Genomic DNA, 26283 nt, shown 5'->3' on the forward strand with positions numbered 1-26283 from the left:
ACCAGCACACCAACTAAAACACGCAAAATGAATGTTTTAGCACACACATTGTTAGACTAGGCTCAACCCAGTGGAGTGTCCATTTTGGGCTCATGCAAAAGGAACATGATTGGTTTATAGCGAAAGTTTTAGGGAAGAAAAATCAAGGGGATTTTAGGAACAGCTGCTGAATCTGCTGACTGGATGAGAAGTGTAAATAAGCTGTGGTGTGAGAATACACCGGTGCTTAAAGACACTTCTGTCAAACAAAAGATCAATGGCTTTTCTCACAGAATCTGTGAAATGTGATACAAAGTTTAATTATTTTTAAAGGGTGACCTCATAAATAAATTCATTAAAAAATACTTTCCCACCCTTCTAGTGGTCTTCAAATTTTATTTTTCTCACACTTAGGCCTCTACCAGAGGCCTGGCAGTTTGAGGGGGAATTGCAGTATTTCTGCCATTCCTTGGATTGCACTATTCTTGACTGATTAATACTGTCATTCCTGACATCTGTTGAAGCACCTCCTCCAGACCCAAGAGCACCTATCACCACAAGGACAACTTTTTGTGTTAGCTTTCCATATTCTTTCTTTTTCATATTGCAGTCCTTGGTTTTTCTACATTTTTTCATATTCCTTCCTTTGGGTGTTTCCATAACTTGGAACAGCTACATCTATTACCACTGCTGTTGTCTGTATCTTATCTGCTATCCCTATGTCTGGTTTGTTCACCATTATTTGCTTGTTGGCTTGGAGGTCCCAAGGTGTCTTAGCTTTGTTGTTTTGCACCACTCTCTGTGAATTCTCTTTTTGGACTTGAGTAAGGACCACTAATTTTTGTTTTTAAATGTGTGAATGTTTCAAATTGAAGAATTGTGTAATAAAAGATAGAGGCAAACAGCAATTAATTAATAAAAAGGACCACAAATAAAATGTGGTCTCTCTACAAAGAGGACAGAGAGGAGAGAGGAGAATGCAATAGAAGAGGCAACCATATGAACCAAGTCCAACAAGAGCACAGAGATGTAATCAATAACGCAGCAAAACAAAACATTCGACAAACTAATCAGGATCTTATTAAGATCTTATTAAGCAAGCAAGGAGTGTGTGTAAACTTCTCACAGAAGAGAGCTCAGAGACTGAAAAAGAGTTCGGAGGAACTGCCAGCCTGATTTGCCTCTTATCATAAAAGGGAGCTCCATAAATCTATGTCGTACCTAATGAGAGAGATTTTAGTAAAATGGCAAGTGATATAGGCATTTTGGTAGGCCTGGATTGACTCTAGAAAATTAACAATGATACATAAGAAGAAGTAAAATGTCTATAAATGCTCCATGAATTTTATTAAAGGTTTGTACACATACCTTTTGTATACCCACAATTCCATATAAAGGATATGGAATGTAACCAGTATATAATATGAGGTTGAGGCCTTGGGATTCAGCTCATGATCATCTATTATAATCAGAGAAGTAATAATTCAGGATGGATCCAATTTTCAGTATTTGTATAATGACCTTTTGAAAAAGGAAAAAGCATTAACATGCCCAAGCATTTGCTGTTTAATAAACTGACATTCAATTGCACTTCAGAATTAAAAATATCCATCAGTGCCAGATTTCTACTTTCTAGATTTTAAATTTAAAATTAGAACACACCACTCAAACTCATTAAGAGACATCTTGATTTAAGCTCACACAACTGCATGCAATCTAAATTCAGTACATTTTCACTGTGGAACTGATGGAGCAAGTGTGATTGGTTGCACATAATGGAAAAACAAAGCCTGACTGACAGCAGTAAATTTCACCTCAGCAGACCTCTGTGGCTGTTTGATTTGCTAGCAGCAAGAAAGTCACTTGTATATGAAACATAATTTCACTCTGCCAAAATAGGATGACCAGCTCTATTTCAGTGGCACTATATGTGCTGGTTTCAACAGTCATCTGCAGCTCAAGGTTAAATAAGATGAATGCACCATAATAACCAGCCAATTCAGAACACACTGAAAAAGTCACGCAGAAGTCATAGACCTTTTACAGTAAAACCCTTTGCCTTGTCTGCTGACAGACTGAATCAAGTTTGTCAGAACGAGATGTAATGAAGGCTTTTTAGACTCCCTAAATCACAGGAAAGATATTAGGCAACAGATCAAACTGCAGAAGCAGACACTGAAATGTGGAGGAAAGTGGAAGCATGAGCCATAATGTGCATCCTCATCCCCTTCCTGCTCATACCCATTCAGCCACTCAGATTCACTGTCTGTGTGATATATGTGATGAACATGGATAATAATTTTAATATTTATGCTAAAATGTTTATTTAATAAAAGATCACTTTTTCCATTACCAAAATATTTTCTTTCCCTATCATGCTTCACTGAAGGCCACCAACTTAATATCTCACTGCATCCTCCACTGACATACAAGCTAATGTTATTTTCAGCCCCTTATAATAAAATAAAATATATTTAGCATGTTAAAATCTAGGATAAAATATGCATTAAACACTTAATTTTGAAAATCCTGTAGAATGCATAGGCCAAATAGGTTAATAGAGTTTATATGCAAGAGATTTTTCCAGCAATCTATCAGATTAAATCTTAGTCTAAGATGCTTTAGCTATTGGACAAAAATGCATTTTTATAATAGCCTATTCTTGCAGGTTCTGGAAGAGTTGAACTGCTTTACTAAGGAGAAGCTGCAGTATATAATGGTATGAGGAACAGACTCAACCAGAAGAGCAATAGGACCCCTTTCATAACGTACATCACACTGCTCTGAGTAAGCTTTGAAGTTTATGTTGTGAAAAGGAATGGGGGGTTGGATTAGACATTAAGGGTCACTTTCTCTCTTTCAAGCAAGGATGTACTTTCAGACGTTGGTCAGATATTCACATAGTATAAAACGTCACAAAGAAAATGTGTTTTCTTCTTAAAGTTGGGGCATATTATTTGCTTAATAATATAACACCATTTTATACAGTAACTGTTGTAAATTATTCTGTAACAACATTTAAACTAATATGAAAACTATGTAGGTATAGGAGTGAAGAAAGAAGGTGTGCACTTACAAGCAAGAAGTGGGACTTCAAGGGTTTAAAAACATTTCATGTGAGGGCATCTTTACCCCAGACACAGTAACACAGACTTTAACAGACCAAACTAACTGTACTAATGTGCAATACATAAAAATCGATGATGGCTCACTTGGCTAAAAAGAATAAATAAACAAGATAGTTGTGCCTGGTGTAAGTGGCCTTACAGAGGCCATTAGTCGCCATCTCTTTGATAGTGAGACAGTTCTCCTGTGGTTGAGTTGCCAAGAGGTGACAAATCTGGCAGTACCTGATAGTATCTAAAGATGGGTTTGACATAAATGAAACAGTAGAGAGAGAAAAATGTTCATCATTCAGCAACTGATAAACTGGTATGATTTGTGTTTTTATGTAGGTCCTGACAGATCATAAGATCTCTCTTGAACTACCCATGTCTTATCTTATTATAAAAGCCTTTATGAGCAAATCAGTATTCTAACCATGAGTCTGCTAAAAGCTATCCTGTTGTCTCAGCATGGGTGATTATACTGTTCTGTATTACCACTGTGGTTGTCAGCCTCTATCTCACTTCTGGCACTTCCCCTCTCTCTGTCCTATACTGTTCCTTCAGTTCATTCTTTATCTTACATCTATAAAGACCTCTTTCTGTGTACTCTGTATCTCTCTATTTATTCTCTTTCTAATTCATTCATCCTTGGGAGTCAATTCAGTGTAATTTTATGTGAAATGAGAAAATATAGACCATAAGTGGGTTGCATCCACAAGGAGATGTTTGGAATAACAAAGAAACCAAACAAAAAGGCCTTGTGTTGCATCAGATTTTCTGTGACATCAAAGACATTTCACTGCAGTCTTATAGCACTTTGGATGGGAAAGGGAAAAAACCAGAGGTAAGAAATGCTGCTACTCATCATCTGGGATAGATAACATGCCAAAGCCTTAAATTAGACAACAGGAAATATTCAGTTACATGCACACACAAAAACAGTGACATGTTTATTTATAGTATTCTTTCTGTCTTTCTCTCATGAATTAACAAAAAATATTTCCAATATAACCAGCAATGATTTATTTCCATGCTGCAAAAATACCTACCTCAGAAAGGACAACTATTAAACCAAACAATGAGTAATTTTTGTACTATGACAACTAGCTTTTGGTTGTCAACAGAAGACAAATAGGATAGAAGCTAAACCTTAGTCTTAAATAATAGCATGACAATATTTGGGAGAAGTAGCATGCTCTTTAAAGTGTTCCAAGAATGCAATCTGTTTGTTTTTTCAATAAGAATAATGATTGAGGAAACAGATTAAACAGCAAAAATCTCATTTATTCCAATCCAAGCCTAGATTTTCACGTCCAATCATGCTGCGCCATGCTTGTACAACATTTTCAACATTTTTACAATTAAACAGTAAATGTATTTTGAGAGAATTAAAAATAACCACATAGATGTAGCAACATAGGACTTATTACTGTGAGCCCCATTTTGTCATACATTTGAGTCTGTAACCAGTCCTGTAAGACTGTAACCAAGTCTGTAAGACTCATTTTGCTCAGTTCCCCAGGTTATGTCACGCCAGGACCAGATGTCACTGAAGAACCTGTCAATAAAACCCAAGTCGGTCAGTGCATTAACTCTTACACGGCAATGCCTGGGACTGAGAGAATACCATGTGATACCAGTCAGAATTCCATGTAATACCTGCACAACACTATTTGTACTTTCTTTGGCAAAAGAAAATGTGACACCAATTGTTAGAAATTCAGTTTCCAAATATTTTGTATGCCACAAAAGCTCTTTGCAATATATGTAAGGATATACACAAATTAGTTAAATTAAAACATGACAGTATTAATAAAGATGCACACACTCTGTCACGGACTGCTCCTCCCCCATAAGTCACGTGGTACAGCCTGCCACGTGCAGGGGGATCCACGTGTACTGTTTATTTGTGTTGTAACTATGACCCCCCCCCCCCCCCCCGGATTGCACACACATGCACAGGATTTTATGTTAATGTAATGTTAATGTCTTATGTCTATTTAAACCCCTGTCCATGTGTGCTCTCATTGTTGTTCATTGTCGCTATGTGTGTGTTTAACTAGATTTGTGTAGCCGTAATGTTAGTTTGTGTTGTTTTCGTTAAATGTGTATACATCTTTTAATGTTAAATGTATAGTCATGTTTATTGTAAATGTTTTGAGTGCCACCTCTGTCTGACGTGTGTATTGTTAATAAATGTTCTGTACGAAGGAGGAAGTCTGTGCATCCTGCCCCGCGTCCTGCAGCACTCGGGCGAGCAGCAACGTTACACGCACACACATTATCTCTGAAATGTACAAGACAAATGATAAGGTTGAAGCACAGCAAGAATAAAAAGTGCTCTTCTCTATCATAGTGAAACTACAAGGGAGGTTGAGGCCACTATCATTACAAAGACATGGATGTGAAAGGCAAATTATTCTATTAGGGTATTTAAGCATATCAAAGTACTCGACACAATCACCAGCAATTGTAACCTAGTCGTGGCTTCAACCATGTTAATGTCCTCTGCCATGTTACTGTTGCCAGCCATGTTACTGTCCCCAGCCATGTTACTGACCTCTGCCATGTTACTGTCCTCTGCTATATTACTGGGTAAGCTGACAATAAAAACATTCAAAAGAGCCCATTCAGGGAGTGCTCTTCAAACCCCAACGGCGAGGGCATGAACCCAAGTGAATCACAAGCACTCAGTGAACAGATGAATGCTGAGCACGAGAGTTGTCCTTGAAGGAGAAATGTATGACCCTGCATTTTAACCTGTTCTTATGTTTGTGAAGGTTATTCATTGGGGAATGTATAACCCTGCACCTTGACCTGTTCTTCTGTCTTTGTAGGTTATACATTGGGAAATGCAAAGGTACCAGCTCAAATGTGCTAGTGAAAACCAAATAAAGAAAATTAAGGATTTTTTTTTTTCATTTCTTTCAAGTATTCATATTCATCCAGTGGTGCTGTTTTTGGGAGTAGAGAAGGGATTTAGGACAAATTTTGAGGGGAGCAGAGCTTCACTGATTTTGTGGTACTGAAGATTAAAGGTATGGAAGGGCTAAGCAATGCTTTCCCATATTCCATCCTTTTTATTGACCTTTCTTGTGTGTGTGTTGGGGGGGGGGGGGGGATAGAGAGAGAGTGCCATTGAAAGAGATGGATAAAGAGACAGAGAGAGAGAGAGAGAGAGAGAGAGAGAGAGAGAGAGAGAGAGATGACGTGAACAAGTAGTAGAAACTACTAGACAACCTTAAAATTGAAGAAATGAAAAACAGTTATGAAAAAAAAAATTTAAAAAAAATAAATAATAATAATATATATATATATATATATATATATATATATATATATATATATATATATATATATATACACACACACACACACACACACACACACACACACACACACACACACACACACACACACAGGAGAGACTGAAAAATAGTTTATCCACACAAACTGGCCTGTGGTTCTTCTGTTTTCCTCAGCTAGTGAAACTGATTATTCAGAATGGTATCATGATTAAATGGTATCCTGCAAAAATATACTTAAACATTAGAGTAACTACTGAAACTCAACAATACCAAACGAATAGTGGTAAATAAATGGCCGGTGTTAAAAGACTTAAAAGAAACTAATAGCAAATCTATTATAGCTAACAACAGTCAGTAATCGCTTACCTTGTCGAAGCACAAGGCATTCTCCATAGGCTGTGGGTCTTAAAATTATTTAGTTCACTCTCACCGTAAAAAGTCGAGTATGTAATCCTTTAGCGGATGCCCTTCTTACGTTCACAAATTGTTCCTTATAAGCGTAGTACGCACTTTTGCGTTTGTGGACTGGATATGCCGTATCGTCGAAAGTTTACGCTCCGCGAATCAGGTCTAGTGAACGAGTGCGTCTGTGTCCAAATAGCCGATTGCACTAGGCTTACATTTGTACAGTAATGTGCAGACAGAGCGATGTAGGGAGAGAACGAGTAAGACGCTCAGCCCGGTATTTAGAGACGTTGTCCAAGCGATACGTTTGCTGTGATCGACAGCAGAGACCTTGGGCAGCTCCTTAACCCGTCCTTTTCTTTTCACTACAGCGCCACCTTCAGTGCAACTCATAATCTTTGTCAACCTGGTTGATCAACAACATTTGGAAAACTTAGAAAACTCCCGTTGTCTAAAAACATAGGCCTATCAATTTCTTACTTAAATTTAATTATATATATAAATGTGATACCTTCCAGCTATTTAAATGAGATATTTAAAACGCATTTCTAATGGAGCAGACATACCGAGCCATAACTATTCTTAATTATTCTTCATTTTCGAAACCTGCTAAGTAAAACACATGCGTGGTCGATGTCCTATTGATAGTCAGATAAAGAATATAATACGAAAGATGTGCTGCGATTTTCAAGGAGCGTAGAACGTACTTGCATAGTTGTCGCATAGCAAACATTTCTGGATTTCTTTTTCCTCATCGAAGAATTTATTTAGTCTACATCATGAGCTAATAGGTCGCTTTTCTGCAGTAACGTTAAATTGCCTGACCCAGTGGTGATTAAGGAGGACTGCCTGAGATGTCAACTTGAGTGACAGACTGTATTCTACTCAGATGCTGCATGAACATTCAGGGCTGCTTTCGAAGGTGATTGGGCCACTGAACCTCACTCCAAAGCAGATGAAGGCCTCTGTGTGAAACATTCTGGTTTTCATGAAATGTATCACTGCAATACTTCTACTTATTGACAGCTTCAAGTTCTCTTGGCCAACTTAACTGTGCATGCTGGGTATCTGATCACTGGAAAGGCCTTAATGTCTATACATTTGGTTTAATTTTCATATTTTCATATTCCTCATTGCTGGTTCATGAGCATCTGTCTTGTGAATGTACTTTGACATTACTGTCTTTCTGGTGGAGACATGCTTTATATGTAAATAGGGAATCCCAAAGTAGTCTGTCTTCCTGGTGTTTTATATGACCTTGTGGTAGTTCAAATCTCTCTGTCCTGATCATAAACAGATTCATGAACAGTTTTATGTGCACATTTGGGCTCACTATGTTTTACTGTGGTTTGATTGTATAGACATATTGTTTATGAACTTTGTGCTTGTTGTTTCTGTCTGAGATTGTCTTAGCCTTTTCTGGATGGTTCTCTTAGTTCTTTTATATACTTAATACCTCAGTTGTGAACACCAATTCCCAGAAATGTCTTTGACCATACCCTCCAGTACATCACAGCTCTCCGGCACACTAATTACCTAGACCTAGATCATTCTCATTATATAGGTTAATAATGATTGGTGTCCTTCAAAAATGACATGTTTATTATGTATTTGTCACACTGAATACAAATATGTTTTCAGAATTTCTCTATCACCCATAGTTTTTTGGTCCAAGATATGTATATGTCATGTATAGTGTGGAAAAGCAGTTCCAAGGAAAGATGATCCCCTCTGTGTTAGTGGACTACTGCTGCACACTGAAGAAGGATGTTTTTGGGGCCAAATATAGACAAGAATCATAATATTTTACATTTTGTTAGAACGTTTGTAGATATTTTAAGTATTTTAAGTTATTTATGAACAGGTAATATGTAATTTAATTGCCCTGCCACTTAAAAAGCATACATGATAGAAAAATTCTAAAAAAAAAAAAAAAAAAAAAAGATTCAAATGTAGCATAAAAAGTACTATGAACTTCCACCTATTTTAGCATGTGAACCAAAAAAATTTGTTACCCAGTGTTACCTATTTCATTTGCATTTGTTTGTGTTCACACTGTGTTTCTAAGTTGTTTTTTGTTATTTAATTTTGGCCCTACTTCTTTCTTATGTTTTCTATCTCTGTCTTAGCCTGGTATTGTTTGCTGTTTTTGTTTTTCTGTATAGTGCACAAAATTTATGTTTACATTTAGTCTACTCTTTTTGCCCTCAGGCTGTATTTTGTTTACCTGCTTCATTAAAGTACAAAACCTGCATGTACCTCTGTGATATGTACAAGCTGGACAAAATATATTACATTGTATATAGCTCTTTTTATTCATCTCACCAGTAGAATGTAGCAACCATTTTTGTTGCATTGGACTTCTGTGTTTTTGAATGGACAGTGAATCTTTGGTATATACTACACTTTATGGTCACCTGGTCAATAAAGTTGGTTTATAGTGCTACTCTTCAGTGTTCCACTGTGTTCTTGAAAGAGGCTCCCTCAGTCTATGTGACCTAGGCATCCAAATATCTATGAAAGCAACATTTAATCATATGCTTTCTTATAGACTATCCTGAAAGTGCTCAGCTTGTTCTGTCTGGTTGAGGAATCCACTTGGACAGCTCTAACTTTCAGTACTTTATTTATTTTTATTTATATATTTATTTTTGACTGTCTGGTGTTAATCCCTTTTTGGGATTAGAGTACTGATGTACTTGCACAAATACTCATACTCATGGTGGCAATATTTTTCTGACGGGAGCTTCTGTGTTGTGAATAGACAGGTAATTGGTCTGTAGTTGGATAATTCTTGTCCCTTGTTGGGGTCTTTAATGATCAATATGTCTCGCCTTGTGTTAGTTAGCCTTCGTCTGTTAGACAGCCATGCAGAGGTGCTAGTTTCTTTAATCAGTAGGAATGTATCATGTCAGGCCCACTAAAAAAAACAGGAAGGAAAGAATGGACAGAAGCCCTCCTCATAGCAGCACTTACAATTAGCATAAGGTCAAGTGAAAGAGTTGTGTATCATATCAGGCAAGTGCCAAGGAGCCCTCTGGAAATTTGAGCACCTAGTCTCTGGGTGTAAAAAGCTGGCAAAGACAGTATACACTGAGGAAAAACCAAATGGCAGGGATCATGTATAGGAAAATAAAAAAGGCAAGTCCAAATGGTAGAAGGAACAGAGTGTGCTGGAAAACAACACAACTAACATCCTGTAAAACCTTCAAATTTGAACAGACAAGCAAGTAGCAATGAACCAACTAGACATAGTGATTGTAGAAAAGTTAGAAATAAAATAGAAATAGTAATTGATGTGGTAATCCCAAGTGAAGAAAATATCCAAAGGAAGGAATAATAGATGATGGATAAATAGCAGGGACTATAAAAAGAAAAGAAAGAAAAATAACATGGAAGCATACCAATCACCAAGGTTGTTGGGTTTTGACCTCTAAGCTGTGAAGTGGGTCCAACAGATTCCAGTAATAATAACGTTGATTCAATCTCTGCTGAGATGAGCATTGTGTTAGGAATGGCAATATCTATCTATATATGTCTCCTTTCATATAAATGTATATATATATGAATATGAATATATATGAAAATATTTGAATATATACATATATTGTAGTGTCTGCCACTGGCCAGATAGAGTCTTCATCTGTCTTTTCATCTTGGATTCCCAGGATGCTTTGTTAACTTGCTGAGCTAAACTGGGAAGATGCAGGAAGAGAGGACACCAAGCCAACAGATGCTACAAACCTGAGCCGGGGAAATGGAAGCAAGGCTGCTCAGTGAGCGGCGGACAGCTGCTGGAAGGAACAATCATCAACACCACAGCTGGGAAGTTCAGCTGTCTCTGTGGCCTGTGGGCTCAGTACACCATAGGGAGATAAAGGAACACTGCCCTGACTGGCACAGGCTCACCCATGTCGCTACTATTGTGGCACAATGGATGGGGTGGGAGTGACAAGAGTCTGACTCAAGTCCGTTACTGGCAGCAGAGTCAACATGAGAGTTAAAAAACAACTCCCCGCAGTGGTGGAGGGCCTGAGTCAAGTGCACGTTCTGGCCCATGCCTATAAAGGAAGTGTGCATACTCGACGATTTCCTCACTGCAGCTGGGGCTGTAGTCAACTTCAGCAGAAAAACGCTGAGTCTAAAGTGGAGACAAGTGAAGCTCCCATCTGTGACGAGCAGTAGAGCAGGGGCAAAGCAGCAGGGCAGCATAGTCCCTGTTTTTCGTGAAGTGATGCCGCCAGTTCAGAACATGCAGCTGGAGGGAGCAGTGGGTGGAGCAAGAGAGTAGCTGAAGCATGGCAGATATGTGAGTGCTTCAGGTACTGTGTGGGGGCTGGGGGGACTATGTAGCAAATGTACAGTTTTGCTATTTGATACGTTGTTTTGGTATAGTGTATTTCGTTCTTTTTCTTCCTGTTAAACGACTTTCCTCGGCATCCCACTTAATATAGAGATAGATAGATAGATAGATAGATAGATAGATAGATAGATAGATAGATAGATAGATAGATAGATAGATAGATAGATAGATAGATAGATAGATAGATAGATAGATAGATAGATAGATAGATAGATAGTACACTAGAATTTCTCTCAAGCTTACTTCACCGGAACCTTTTTGTAGATGTTTGGAGGATATTTGGATGTGGCCTACTGGACTAAGGGCCAGCTTGATATGAATTATTTAGGCCCCTGAGGGCAAAACTAGGGCAAAACTCAAAATGAAATCTGGGGTAAACAAGAATAAATTATGAAACTATTGTCTATTCATATTTTGTGGAAGCATTTGCATCTGTGCAGTAAATGAAAGCCAGTGTTCCCCATATTATGAAAAAATATATTGCATGTTTTGGAATTTGTAGATCAGTTAGAGTCAAGTGCTGGAAGAAAGCATGAGGTTTTAATTTTTCTATGAAAGTCCATGCTGACTTATGCAAAGCTTAAAAACTGATTTGCACTTCAGAAGCAAGAGTAATTCATCACTGGTTCGTGAGACATACCAGTTTTACAGGGCACTGTTGGCTATTCTCAGAGTTCCTTCAAGGGTTGTTCCATGAAGCAAGGTTTATCAGGTAGCAAAACAACCTAGTTTAAAAGTCAAGAATGTGTGTTAGAGAACAAAGGAGAGAGGCATTCCTTGTGTACCTGCTTTTATATTGTCAGGAAGAGAAAACAGTAAGCGTGCTATAAAGACACTAGAAATCAGGATGCCTGTGATACCCTGCTTTTCTATTAATAATCCAGGACACAAGGGTGCCTCAGTCTGTAGCCTGGATGCTTACTCTCTGCAACTAATCTACTACGACCCATCAGATAAAGCTCACACAGTTGTTGTATACTGTTGGTGATGAAGGAGCTTTGTCCTATTTCTCTGGAAACTTTGTGTACTTTACTACAATTTACTCCAGTTACTCAGCCACTGGAATTATTTTCAGATACTGTGGTGCTGTGTTTGTTAGATCATTTCTAGGAGATGCCAGGAAAACTGGCATGCCAGATCAAGATATTTGGAAGGCATTGCTACAAGCAGAAAGTATAGCATGAGCCTGTAATTATTTTCGTATAATTCATCTAAAAATATGTACATTAAACACTCCTTATCTCTGTATTGATTTTTATCACTCTTTTACTCTTTATTACTCTAACTCTTTCTCGTACATACACATACTTCAAAATGACTCTGAACGCCCACCTACAGAAGCAAGACGTGTCACTTACCTGGTCAACGCAACTTCTCCCCATGTGACTTTGAATGTGGCATTCCTTTACCATGTTTGCACCCCCCCCCCCCGAACGGCATCTGCAGATTACCTGTTACTGTAATAACATGTCCAATGCTCATTTATAGCCATTATATATTGCAATATCTAAAGACAGGGGTGATTTTTTTTCTTTCTGTCTTTTGTTGGAGGGTTGTATATATAGAGACTACTCTAGACAGACAAAGCAATCAATATATTTTAATTTAGAAAATGAGCACATACTGAAGTAGGTGTCCTCAAGAGGGAACAAATGTTACCTTAAACACAACCATGTCTAGTTGTGTCAACTAAGGAATCAGCTTGATAAGAGAATTCCAGGTGGTCAGGACATATAAGGGACACCTCTGATAAGTGACTCCGTGTCTGCCCACTTGCTCTACCTCATCTATGCAGTCCGGAAATAGCAGTCCTGCATCCAGCAAGAGCTCCACAAGAACAGGGAATGAGAAAAGACAGGCAATATAAAGAGTGGACAGGTGATGGATGGATGCTGGATGGGAGCATGTGTGTTGATCCTAGTTACTGTTTGTGATTCCTAGCCTCTGTTATTTCTAGCTGTTCATATTCCAAACCTTGTGTTTTCTATGTCTGTTTGTATTTGCTAGTGGTTAGTGTTAGTTCTTATCATTACTTGTGTTTTTGTTATAGCCTGCATCACCTTTTTTTGTCATGTGTTTTGTTGTGGGGTTTTTTTTTTTCCTTATGTATTCCCAGACTCTTTGCATTGGCTCTTTGACCCTGGACTGTACTAACGAGTCTACTGTGGATATGCCCTTAATAAATCTCGCACTTCTCAGCATGTGCATCTGTCTTTTAATCACTGCATGTTACAATATGAATGAAGAGTCACCAATTCTTGGCTTTTGAAGTTTTCTCAGGTCTAACCATTTTTACAATTTATTATTGGTAGTAGGCCCCCAAAAAATCATTATTTGTTGAAATCATATTCTTGGGCATCCTTTTATAATATCTGCAGAAACTGTGGCTATTATCCATAAACACCTTTTTTTTAATCCCATATTTACCCTACACTTGTTTGCACACACACAGGTGGTAGTCAATCCTAGCATACCAGTAACAGTTAGCAGCCTATCACAGCCTGTGTGCACACACACAGGTGGTAGTCAATCCTAGCATACCAGTAACAGTTAGCAGCCTATCACAGCCTGCCAACAGAGCTGGTATGTCTTACCGTATTGTGTCACTGCCAGAGACAGGTACAGTAAAATGGCTCCCAGCCACTACAAGTTTAGCTTTCTAGTCTGGCTTATTTCTTGGACTGAGACAGGGTTAGGGCTAGTACATTTTTCATTTTGTTCAGTATCAATACACCTTTTTTGTTCTCTGTTCTATTCTGTTCTATAGTTTTCTATTCTCCATACAACTTTTTAATAACTACCTGAAAATGGTGATAACAACAAAATAAATCTGAAAAAAAGTTAGATCTTTAGATAAGATGTTCAAAACATTTTTGCCAGTAAATATGAAAAACAGCAGTTATGATATAGAAAAAAATTTCTTATACACAAAAAATTATTTCAGAATACAGAATACATTCAGAATTCTTAAACAAAATAAATAATTTCTACTAAATCTCTAAACTAGAATTTAAAGTAGCATTGACAAGATCATTTTAAAAAGGGAATGTAGATTAAATAAATGAAGCTGATTAAATTTAATTATCAGATTGCTGAGCTGGAGCTCTACATAAGGGAAAATGAGATAAAGAGTTCAATAGACACTACAGCATACTATGTTAACTATAACTGAGGTGATACATCTCCACTGTGTAACAGAGTGAAATCTGATTGCTTGGAACCAACATAACTATGGGATAGGATCTAAAAGATCTCATCAGTATGCATTAAACTGTTGCATCACCAAGGGCTATGTCCTTTACATGTTCCCCCCCTAACTAGCAGTTGAGGATGATCTTTCCACTAGTTAAAGGAAGGCCTTGGGCCCAGAGTTACTAAGAGTCTGCTGTTGATGTTAATTACTTATTCTCATATATATATATTAGATGCTTTTCATCTGCTACTGAAGCAATCATGTATAGCAATCTTGTTTCCACACCACCTCTGCAGATGTAAATGCAGACCTGTGCATACTGTAACGATGGCCTGAGTGCCGCAGGGCATGGCGCAGGACGCACAAACTTCCTCATCAGTGAAACACATTTTTTAATACAAAACATATTTGACACAGGTGGCACTCAAACACAACACCTACGGAAAACATGACTATACATCTAACATTAAACGAAGATGCACACACATTAACGGGAACTATACAAACCTTCATTATGGTTACAAAGATCTACAGTAACACATACGTGGTGACAATGACCAACAAAGGGAGCACACACGGACAGGGGTTTAAATAGACACACAAGACATTAAAATTGAACCATATAGTGAATCATATAAATCAGCTCACCAAAAAGACCTGACAATTTCAACTTCCAAATGACTCCTCATTTAGCTGCAGTGAGTATTCTTCCAACTTGCTGATATTAAATTACAGCAAATCTAATTCAAATTTTAATTAGTTAATTTTTTTAAGTTATTTTTTGTCATTATTATTACAAGATTTGAATCCAAATCTGAAGTCAGACATGGATATGATACTTCACTTGAAGCTCTGGCTGTACTTCTGAGTTAAAGGACCTATTTCACCTGTTTCTTAAACACTATGTTCTTCAATGCTCCCATCATTCACTTGCAAGAGGCAACTCAAAGACGACAAAGTAAAAGGGTGGACTATAAACCTTTTATAACAGGGTTTACAACTACATCACAGAATGGTGTTATATATTTTGTGTTTAGACTAAAACACCCTGTAAATGCAGATTTTCTGGCTGAGTACATTGCATCTAGCACCTCTACTCAACATGGTTGTTTGGTTGTGGGGTTGTTTTTTTGTTTGTTTGTTTGTTTTTTTCTCAGCCTGACACCCAGTCACACTGACAATCAGGCAGTACAATACAGTAAGAAGAACTGCACTAGGATACAAAAAATAATTCCTCAAAGAGGTTTTCATATTTTGTGATATTTCCTTGATAAATTAGCTACATAGGAATTAGAGAGTAGAAAAGAATAAAATATTTAAAAAGATAACAGAAATATTGAGACATGAACCGTCTTTGTATTTTAGCACCATTCATTGATCCAGAAAGTTCACTTCTTTGTGATAATTGCCATACCTCTCAATCTGCCACCTTATTGATACCTTGCCAGTGTTGACTTAACTATATGTTGCCTTTTGTCTCACCCACCTGCTGGGTTGGTGTATTGTAGACTACCAGAATGTAGGCCACAGATAATAACCAAACAAATGATGGGCCATTTTTTGATGGATGTGACAAGTAATCATAGTATAACAAATAGCCCTTATTTTTCAGATTTTCCTAGGAACATGCACAAATTTGAGCACCTGGAATGATGCACAAAATACTCCACATCTCATTCATAAAACTGTCATATGACACTGAAATAAGCAATGATCTGAAGATAACTGATTACTCATTTTTTATGAGAAAAAAAAAGAGAAGCATCCTCCAGTCTCTTGTCTATATGTCATATTCATATGATGTATCTCAGTTTACCTCAGTTCCATATAATTTACGTGCAGCTTGCTGAGGTAGCATAGAGTTAGTAAGAGAGAAGCAATTACAAATCATAGATAGAGATGGGAAAAATAAATTCTGGTGTAGTGTGTGTGGGTGTGTGTGGGTGTGAGGGTGTGAGTGTGAGGGAAGTCTTTGTGTGATTTTGCATAACAGAAAGAGGGCCACCAGTGCTTGCATCAGTAAATACCATTTTCACAATTCCATGTTTCCTTTGAAAAACCTGCTGGTATTTGAGGTCCCTACAAATAAATATGTGCTTTTAGGCTGCCTTAAAGGTGACATCAAATGAGCACATACACAAAAAAACAATAAATTATTTTTTTTAAAATACTACTCTGAAATTTACAAAGCTATTCCAGTTCCTTTTTGAATAGCTGTACACTGAGAATTTGGTGATGGAGGATGGGACATACAAAGGTTTACACTTCAAACATTATACATATAGTGTAAAAATAAGTAATATAATTTACATTGACCTAATTTGAATACGCTTACTTGTACATAGTGCACAGAGGTTGCCAGATTTCTGCAGTCAATCACTACAGACTCCAAACTTCATGTGGCCTTCAGATTAGCTCAAGAACAGTGCGTTGAGAGCTTCATGGAATAGGTTTCCATGGCCAAACAGCTACATCCAAGCCTTACATCACCAAGCGCAATGCAAAACGTTGGATGCAGTGATGTAAAGCACGCCGCAACTGGACTCTAGAGCAGTGGAGACATGTTCTCTGGAGTGATGAATCACAGTTCTCTGTCTGGCAATCTGATGGATGAGTCTCGGTTTGGTGGTTGCCAGGAGAACGGTACTTGTCTGACTGCACTGTGCCAAGTGTAAAGTTTGGTGTAGAGGGGATTATTGTGTGGGGTTGTTTTTTAGGAGTTGGGCTTGATCCCTTAGTTCCAGTGAAAGGAACTGTTAATGCTTCAGCATACCAAGAGATTTTGGACAATTTCATGCTCCCAACTTTGTGGGAACAGTTTGGGGATAGCCCCTTCCTGTTCCAACATGACTGCGCACCAGTGCAAAAAGCAAGGTCCATAAAGACATGGATGAGCGAGTTTGGTGTGAAAGAACTTGACTAGCCTGTGCAGAGTCCTGACCCCAACCTGATAGAACACATTTTGGATGAATTAGAGTGGATACTGTGAGCCAGCCCTTCTCGTCCAATATCAGTGTATAACGTCACAAATGCCGTTCTGGAAGAATAGTCAAAAATTCCCATAAACACACTCCTAAACCTTGTAGAAAGCCTTCCCAGAAGACTTGAAGCTGTTATAGCTGCAAAGAATGGGCCAACATCATATTAAACCCTATGGATTAAGATTAGGATGTCACTCAAGTTCATATGCGTGCAAAGGCAGACAAGCGAATACTTTTGGCAATATAGTGTATCTGCCTGATGGTAGACAGTACTGCATTCTTACGAATATGAGCAGGACAAGCATTTATTCTAGGGCCATTTCATAACACTCCAAAATGCCCAGACATATCCAAAATTGCAATAACGACAGAACAGTTAAAGAATTTCTTTCTGGAGTGTTCAAATGATTGGGCTAACAGTGGATTTGAATAAACAAGGATTTCCTTAAACAAAAAAACATCATGGTTTAAAATATGGTCAGTCTCATTTGATATCCTTCTGCTCCCTTTTCCTCTGCATACTCTTCTTCCCCCTCTTCCCTACCTATTTCTTCTTTTCCCTTGTTACTGCAGATTAAACTTGTTCTGTTCTGTGATTGGATTTGTTCTGCTTTGTGCTTTACTAAATCAGTTGACAACAGTTTGTGCTTCTGTATTGTAGGGCTTCTGAGTGAATTATTACTATTAATTCAAAAGTTATAAATTATTTTACTGATAATAATTCGAATAACTGGGCTCCAGTCCAGCAGGACAAAATAGTCTCAGACTGAGACGCACTTGATGGATAACATGATGTCTTCAAACTTAGACTGAAGACCCATCTATTCATGGAATATTTAAATGACAATGGGCATTTGGAGCTCAGTGGTCAAGGTACTTGGCTTGTGATAGGAAGGTTGCTGGTTCAAGTTGCCACTGTTAGGCCCCTGAGCAAGGCCCTTAACCCTCAGTTGCTCAAGTTGTACTCAGTCATAATTGTAAGTTTCTTTGAATAAAAGCATCAGGTAAATGTAAACAACTGACCCTGCTCCTATATTGACTAACTAAATTGGTACGTATTGTTTATTACACTGATGTTGTTTAACAAACTCTAGTACTTATTGTTTATTATACTTATCATTGTTTAAGATAGACCTTAAGTATTTTATACTTTTAGGCATCAGCAGTGATCCCTGTACTTCTACAGTATTCTAAATCATTGGTATATTGGACTATAACTTACTGTACTGGCTAGGATGTATTCTATGAGTAAATGACGAAGCACTTTTGTAAGTCGCTCTGGATAAGAGCGTCTGCTAAATGCCGTAAATGTAAATGTAAGTCACCATAGAAAAAGTAATAATTTTCTTTCTTAAAGGGACAATTTCAAAAGGAGTCAAACAATCCAAGGTCAAAATCCAGAAACAAGCAAAGTGAATAATCCATGAACAGGGTCATATAGTTCATACAGGAAGAGACTGCTCAGTAAACCGCATAAACCACAGTAAATTGGAGACAGGTGAAAACAGTTCAGTACTCTCTTGACATAGAATGGATGAGAATGTTACAATTGGGTGAAGGAGTTGATGAATATGTGATGAGTCTTTCCAATGACTCCTGGGAACCTGAGTCCCTGTTGCCGGCCACAAGGTGATCATCTGGCATCAGCAGTTGGCATAACAAAAAAAGTTTGATAATAAAGCAATTGGAAAAAAGAAGCCAAGAATAATGTAAGAAGGATAAAGAAAGAAAACATCAGAGTACCAAAAAAACATGAAGCTCATATCACAGTTTCACCCTTTGTGGCATTGCAGTTTCCACAGCGATGTGGTTCCATGTGCTTCTTTGTTTTTGTTTTCCTCCTGCATTTGCATCCGATCCTATCTCATTCTGTGCCTGACCAGCCTACAGCCGAAATAGCATATTAAAGAGAACATTAAGAGATTACTAAAAAGTCCCTTACTTAAGTAAAAGTACTAGTAATCTAGTATAAAAAAAAACAATTACTCAAGTAAAAGTAGTATGAAGTATGATTCAATTTTTTTAGTCCTCAAGCAGAAGTATAAAAGTACATGTACTTAAAGTTAAAAAGGTCAAAGTATTTCTTTAAAAATAATTTCTAATTCAACCTGCAGTAAACTGCTTTAGTTTAATATTTTTTCTTCGAAGAATCTTATTCAAGATTATGTATATATCCATAGGCCTTGATGTATTATTTGAATTTGCAGAAGTTCTAACATGCAAAATTAAAACCAAAGGCAGTAGGTAAATAAGAATTGTCAATGTCCAATCACTGATTATAAATGCTGAATTATGCTGAACTTTGTATATCATTTGTGTAGACTCAAATTGCAGCCACATTCTAGTACCAGTTGTCATCCAATTTCTCAGTATAATTCATTCGTAGATAATGCTATATCATTTGTGCCATATATCATTTGTGTAGACTCAAACTGCAGCCACATTCTAGTACCAGTTGTCATCCAATTTCTCAGTATAATTCATTCGTAGATAATGCTATATCATTTGTGCCATATATCATTTGTGTAGACTCAAACTGCAGCCACATTCTAGGACCAGTTGTCATCCAATTTCTCAGTATAATTAATTTGTAGATAATGCCATGAAAAAGGAGATAATGGAATCAAAACTGCTTTTTGGGACATTTCTTATAATTACTACAAAATGCTTAACATGTTTAAAAGGGTCCTCCCATTTATGAACATTATATTTTAACATTAATGGCTCTTAGCAGACGTTGGCGCTCAACAAGAGTTATGTTTAGATCTCTGAGCTATGATAGCTTCATATCTAATAATACTATGGTAATGCTTTATTTTGATGGTCCACCAAGTCAAAAAAAAAAAAAAATCTAAAAATAGGTCCAAAATGTCTAATTAATTACATCAATAGATGGTTATCAAAGATATTTGAATCCAAGTGTGCTCTGAGACAACTTACACACTGCTGGAAAGGATTTCAAGGCACCCTTCGAGAAATGGGGCAGAAGAGCTGTCCGGGTGATCAGGGGTGAAGCTCCCTGACAGACTGTGCCCCTGGTCAATACTCAATGAGAGAAGGACCTCCTAGATGGAGTGCAGATGAGGTGGTTCAAGGAATTGGAGTGGCAAAAAATGGTATAAGCCAACCAAAAGTTGAAATCACTACAGGGAAGGGGATTGAGGTGAAAGAGTGGGGGCACTAGTGGGCAAAGCAGTGTTCTCTGCCTAGCACATTAGTGGGAAGGCGAAAGGAACTCAGGAAAAATCACAAACATAGAAGAGAAGGGGAGTGTTTCATGTCTACTGGAGCAAGGCACAATTGACTAGCCCAGTACAGGGATAGAACCAGGGCCCAGACTAGTAAGGAGCTGTATTCTAACCAACACACAGTGTAGGTACAGGGGCCAGACAGATGAAACAACTAGTAGACAGACAAACAACTGACAGAGTGGGGAACACTCCTCAGAAAAAAAAATAACTACTGGAGAAATACAGAAGGAAGACTCAGAGTCTCTCAGAGTACAGGAAAGAAATTCAACAGAGGACCACTGTCCAAGACAATACCAGTTGCCAACAAGCTTAGCACACATCACATACCAAGGCGTCGCAACAAATGGCCTTTGTGAAGCTGTTACATAGGGTGAGGCCACCTCTGGGATATCAGGCTAATGAGCCCATATGAGCTCCCAGCTTGTGGCCTCATCAACTGGCATTGCAATTCCATTATCCATTATTATAGTATCATTTGGCCTTGGTAGCTGGTGCTTACTTTGATCTAGGATGATCTCTGCTGCCATAGTGGATCTATTACTTTTGTTCAAGACAGTTCAGTTAGAAGATGCAGAGTGAGAGTTTCTTGGTAAAGCATCCAATGCAGAGACCAAGTTAAGGAGATGGCAAGCACAGCAGTGATGTTTCAGGAGTTGATATTCCAGGTCATCACCTTCATCTAACATCAATCCAACTTCAACAAACTGTACACCTGTCTTCCCGTCCCTTCGACTTCATTCTCTTTTTCTACCATTGCACCTTTAGGTTGCATTGCAGCTTCAGGAAGTTCTGGATTGTTTTCATCCAGATCACCCTAAACCCTAAATGCCTTTATGAAATTGGAGCCATGATCAATAGTCATATGTACAATCTTCCCACAATTGTTGCATTATGAATGTATATCAATTAGTGCACTAGCAATTGCCAGAAATGTATGAGATCCCCCTGTTTGCATGTTAAGGCAGCAGAGCATATCTTCCGGGTGTCACGATTTATCCAGTGTGCATAAACACCAATGAAATTTCAATTCAATCCACTGTAGTAGCAAAGAAGTCAGTCTCAGGCAAGACAGCCTTCAGATTCATGTCCATTAAAGCTTTTCCCACTTTTGCTTTCACTGCCCCATGTGACATCACAATGACATCTTGTTGAAAATGTTGAAAAAAAAACATTTAACACCCAGTTGCTCAACAATGCCATAGAGGTGCAAGCCTTCTATGGCAAAGTATAAGAAGGCATCAATACTCTTCTGCGACACGCTTAAGTTGCTAGGAAGATGGACCATCATCTAAGTGTTACATACCAAGTATTTTGTTTCTAAATGCAGTCAGCTTTTTGAACCTTTCCAAATGATTTACATGATGTATGCCACACACACACATACACACACACACACACACACACACATACACACACACACTAAAAATAAAGTTACATTATAATAGCATAGATAAAATAGATAGCTAGATAGATACACTTAGCCTCAGTCATTAGGATTAGTGCATGAAAGAGATTAAAGTTTACTTAGCTAACTTAAGCATTACACGAAATCAAACTGAATAAATATGAACTGGAACTAAATAAATAATAATAGGTAACTAAAATACATAATAATAGGTCAATGTGCTTTTACAAATTTGACCATGAATTCTTAAATGTCATGAGTTGCTTCTTTGGGAGAAAAAAAGGTATCTCATTTATCAAGATGTGTTAGTTGACCCAACCAGATCAAAGAATTATTTTAAATTAGGCCATGGATGTTGTGGTTTTTCAGATGCTGGATTGACACTATCGCTGATGTTGGACTCCATTGTCACGACCTATAGGCCGTGAAATTAGCCACCTAGAGGTTCACTCAGCTTTCCCTTGTCACCTCATCTACTTCACATCCAGTAGGATTCGAATTTGCACTTCATTAGGTCCCTGAAAAGAATTGCCAGATTAAAAACATATAAAATAGACAGAGATAAAATAGGTCAATAAATACATTTATTCTGTTAAAACTGAAGCAACAAGCCTGTTTTGAAAATGTAGTAAGTAAAAAGTCAAATTTTCCAATTGAAATGTAGTGAGTAAACATATAACATATAAATGTTATATGTTTACTCACAGATACCTAAAAACTTAACTACAGTAATGACATACTTGTACTTCATTACTTACCACCTCTGTGTCATGGCACGGCCCCCTCTCCTAGACTCCTCCCTGCTTGTGTGTGTCTGTCCATTGTCTTTCCCCTGATGTATTGATTGTCCATGTTACACCTGTTTGTAGTTATGTTCCTTGTTAACATGTATACTTCAATCCCTATTGTTCTGTTGTCTGGTGTCGGTGTTTAACCCGGTGTGTATCTTGTATCGTACGTGAACACACATATCGCTTAATGTATATGGTCACTGTGTTGCTAATGGTGAGTCTGACATTATTCTTTATGGTTATTATGTTAAATAAAGACCAGTTTAGTTGAGGAGACTTGTCTTAGCATCCCACTCTCACTACACGAATGTTACAGAAACACTAACTGCTAAGGGATGCAACAAGAATCCTCTTCTGCCCACGGTCTGCTAGCGGGAGCAAAGTACTTGCCATTGCTTCCCGAGGATACTGAGCAAGCACGTGAGTACAAGAGAAGAGCGACTCACGTTTGCCAATATAATGAATGCATTCCTAGGGAGGAACACAGTTAGTATGGGCAATGCAAGGTTCACCTACCTTACCCAGGACTTGGATAGGCTCCTCCAAAAAGGGGAGGCAGGTGAGGACCCAAAGATCCCCCTCTACAGTCCCGAGGATCCTACTAGCACCTCCCTCGATAGCCATAAAAGGGAGGGGATCATCTCCCCTACTCCTTCTAAGAGGAGGAAAAAGAGGAAAAAGAAGAGACTGTGCTCCGCCAGACACCTCTTGTACAACAGAACCTTTGAGTCTGGAGGAGCCATCATGCCTTTGCTCAGAAACAAAGTCGGCACTTCTTATTGGTTTGCTCCATCCTTATTTATAGGAGGGGGGGGGTCAACCTGAGGGTATAAGGGAGGATCTAGGGGATTCAGGGTCATACACAATGGTGGTCGACTAGCCCTCCATGGACCAGGAAGTTGAGAGCTATAATGTAGAGCAGGAGTTCCACTATGACTTGCGCTCAGAGGTGGGATCCGAGCATACCCTCTCCTCTCACAACAGCATGGAAGAACTGCACCTGGAGGCTTTCTCAGACATGGAGTCAGAGCATTCCTTGGACTCCTGAATGGAAGTGGAAGCCTGTGCACTCCCTCATAGGTCCTCTAGGAAGGTACAGGTGTCATCTGGCACGCGCCACCCCAGAGTCTATGTGCTCCTCGCAAGTCCGTCAGGACAGTGAGGGTCTCTATGGCACCCTATCAGATTGCTGGCGGATCATCTGGTGAGCCATGGCAAGAAGCGCTCCCTAGCATGTTTGCCAGGAAGGCAGGAGTGCCTTCATCACCAAAGCAAGCAACCTTGCCTCAGCCAGCAATGGGAGGGTTGGCCAGTACTCCCTTCTGGCCAGTTATGGGACTTCCATTTGCCCTTCCTCTGGGAAATATCATTCACGTTCCTGTTACTGTCACTGTTTCGTTGCCCGTGACAGTTATTGTGTCAGTCCCTCTTCCTCCCTTTGTGTCTATTCCCCTTCCCAACATTGTGCCCATCCCTGTGTGGTCTCTGTGGTCCTCCCCTCTGTCCTATCTGCGCTGGACCGTGTCGGGTCGTTCGGTCCTCTGACCTCGCCGCTTGGTTGTTGGTCTGGGAGCCGGGGCCTGATAGGCTGGTGCGCCGTTGTGCCGTTGGAGGGGGGTTCTGTCACGGTATGGCCCCCTCTCCTAGACTCCTCCCCACTTGTGTGTATGTCTGTCCATTGTCACGCCCCTGATGTATTGATTGTCCATGTTACACCTGTTTGTAGTTATGTTCCTTGTTAACATGTGTAGTTAAATCCCTATTGTTCTGTTGTCTGGTATCAGTGTTTAACCCAGTGTGTATCTTGTATCGTATGTGAACACATATATCGCTTAATGTATACACGTTGTGTTGTTAAGCTTTGGTGAGTCTGACATTGTTCTTCGTGTTGATTACTTTTGTTTTGTGTTTATTACATTAAATAAAGACCAGTTTAGTTGAGGAGACTTGTCTTGGAATCCCACTCTCACGACATGAACGTTACGCTCTGACAGAGTCGGAGACAATGCCAGAACTTTCCCTTGTTCTGTAACACGGTATCAAAACTAGAACACTGGAGAGAAAAGCAGGGAAAAAGCTTTACATTCTGTATTGTCCTTGAGTTAAACTGAGATGCCAAACTGAAAGTTTCAGTCTCCTGGTTGATGTTCTGAAATAGACCCTTGTGCACTTATTCCAGACTGTTGCATGCAGTATACCATCTCACAGGACCATTCTTTGATAATTGGACAAAGTTTTATTTTAAGTCTTTGCCATGTAATTGGTTTATCACACAACATTGAAGATAATCTCATAATTTCAGACAGGATTTCACATTTCATTCAAGATACCTTGCGTTACAATTAAGTAAAAAGAATGGTTTATGCTTTCATATAATGTTATACAAACAACATATATCACAGGCAGTTATGAGTGTCTTGTGAAATTCTCATTTCAGTTGTTGTTGAAGATATTATATTTCTTTTGCTACATTGAATATTATGACTGTATAGAGTACACTGTACATTTACATTTTTACATTTTTTGCTGCTGGGTCAAGCAAGGTCATACACACTCTGGAAGAAAGGTACTGTCCTCTCCAAACCATTGTGTCCATTCCAAACTATACAGAGCTGTTTTAATGGCTGTTTAACAGCCATTTTATTTGACCATCATAGCTCCTCCATAGAAACAATGCAGAACTTTTCTGATTTTTTCCCTTAGAGCTGCACTATGTAAAATTTGTTTGTTAAAAGCGAAAGACATTGCTGAGCTCAGAGGAAAAATATCTGATAAAATATAATATCCTTCTTCTGCTGTGAGTCACTCTGTAAAGTATGACATTAATTCAAAATTTAGATCTAGTGGGTCAGATTTGGTGGGAGTTTTTCAAAACATAGCTAATTTTAGCTGAGTAATTAGATAATATTAGTCAATTACTTTGATAACTGTCTTTTTTTTGCATTAGAGTTTGCTCTTTGCTTGGCTAGCCATTACTCTCACACCACTTCCAATCCTCCTATCTGTCATTGCAAAAACAATGCTATACCTAATATGCATTCTCATCACAAATGTATTTAATTTGTAATTGGTGAAACCACCAAAAAATTGGTTTGGGGAATTATGAAGTGTTTAGACCAATCTGCTAATTATTTTGGAAACACTGACCTCGTATTGATTGTGAGCTGGAGGGCGATTAAACCAGTTACGATGGAGACAGAGAAGCACAGGGATGAGAGCGTGATAGACCTTAGTTTGGATAAAAGGTACCTACAGTGTGGGAAAAACTGTAAAGGACCAAGGGAGGTAACTTTGCATCTGAACAAAACTAAGCAATCAAATGTTTGCAAGAACCAGAACCAGATGTAGGAACAGAGGCAGGAGGTTGGATCTGGTCGGGCAGCAACGTCTCTCGCACCGGGGGCCGGATCAGGCTCAGCAGCGTGTCTCATGCAGGAGGCAGGGGCTGGATCCGGCTGGGCGGCTTCTCTCGTGCCCTCAGGCTGCGTCCTCCATTCCGG

At 38.6% G+C, this 26283-nt stretch overlaps 1 protein-coding gene across 1 annotated transcript in view; it reads right to left on the bottom strand.

Moving 5' to 3' along the window:
* pcdh15a (protocadherin-related 15a) overlaps positions 1-7035 on the bottom strand; it is a 167135-nt gene extending 160100 nt beyond the window's left edge. Inside the window, exon 1 of the mRNA XM_035531806.1 lies at positions 6761-7035. The gene's annotated coding sequence lies outside the window, so the exon portion shown is untranslated. The remainder of the gene's footprint in view (positions 1-6760) is intronic.
* Positions 7036-26283: the final 19248 nt, after the last annotated feature.

Source organism: Electrophorus electricus, chromosome 11, assembly GCF_013358815.1.
Source record: "Electrophorus electricus isolate fEleEle1 chromosome 11, fEleEle1.pri, whole genome shotgun sequence".
Taxonomy (NCBI): Eukaryota; Metazoa; Chordata; class Actinopteri; order Gymnotiformes; family Gymnotidae; genus Electrophorus; species Electrophorus electricus.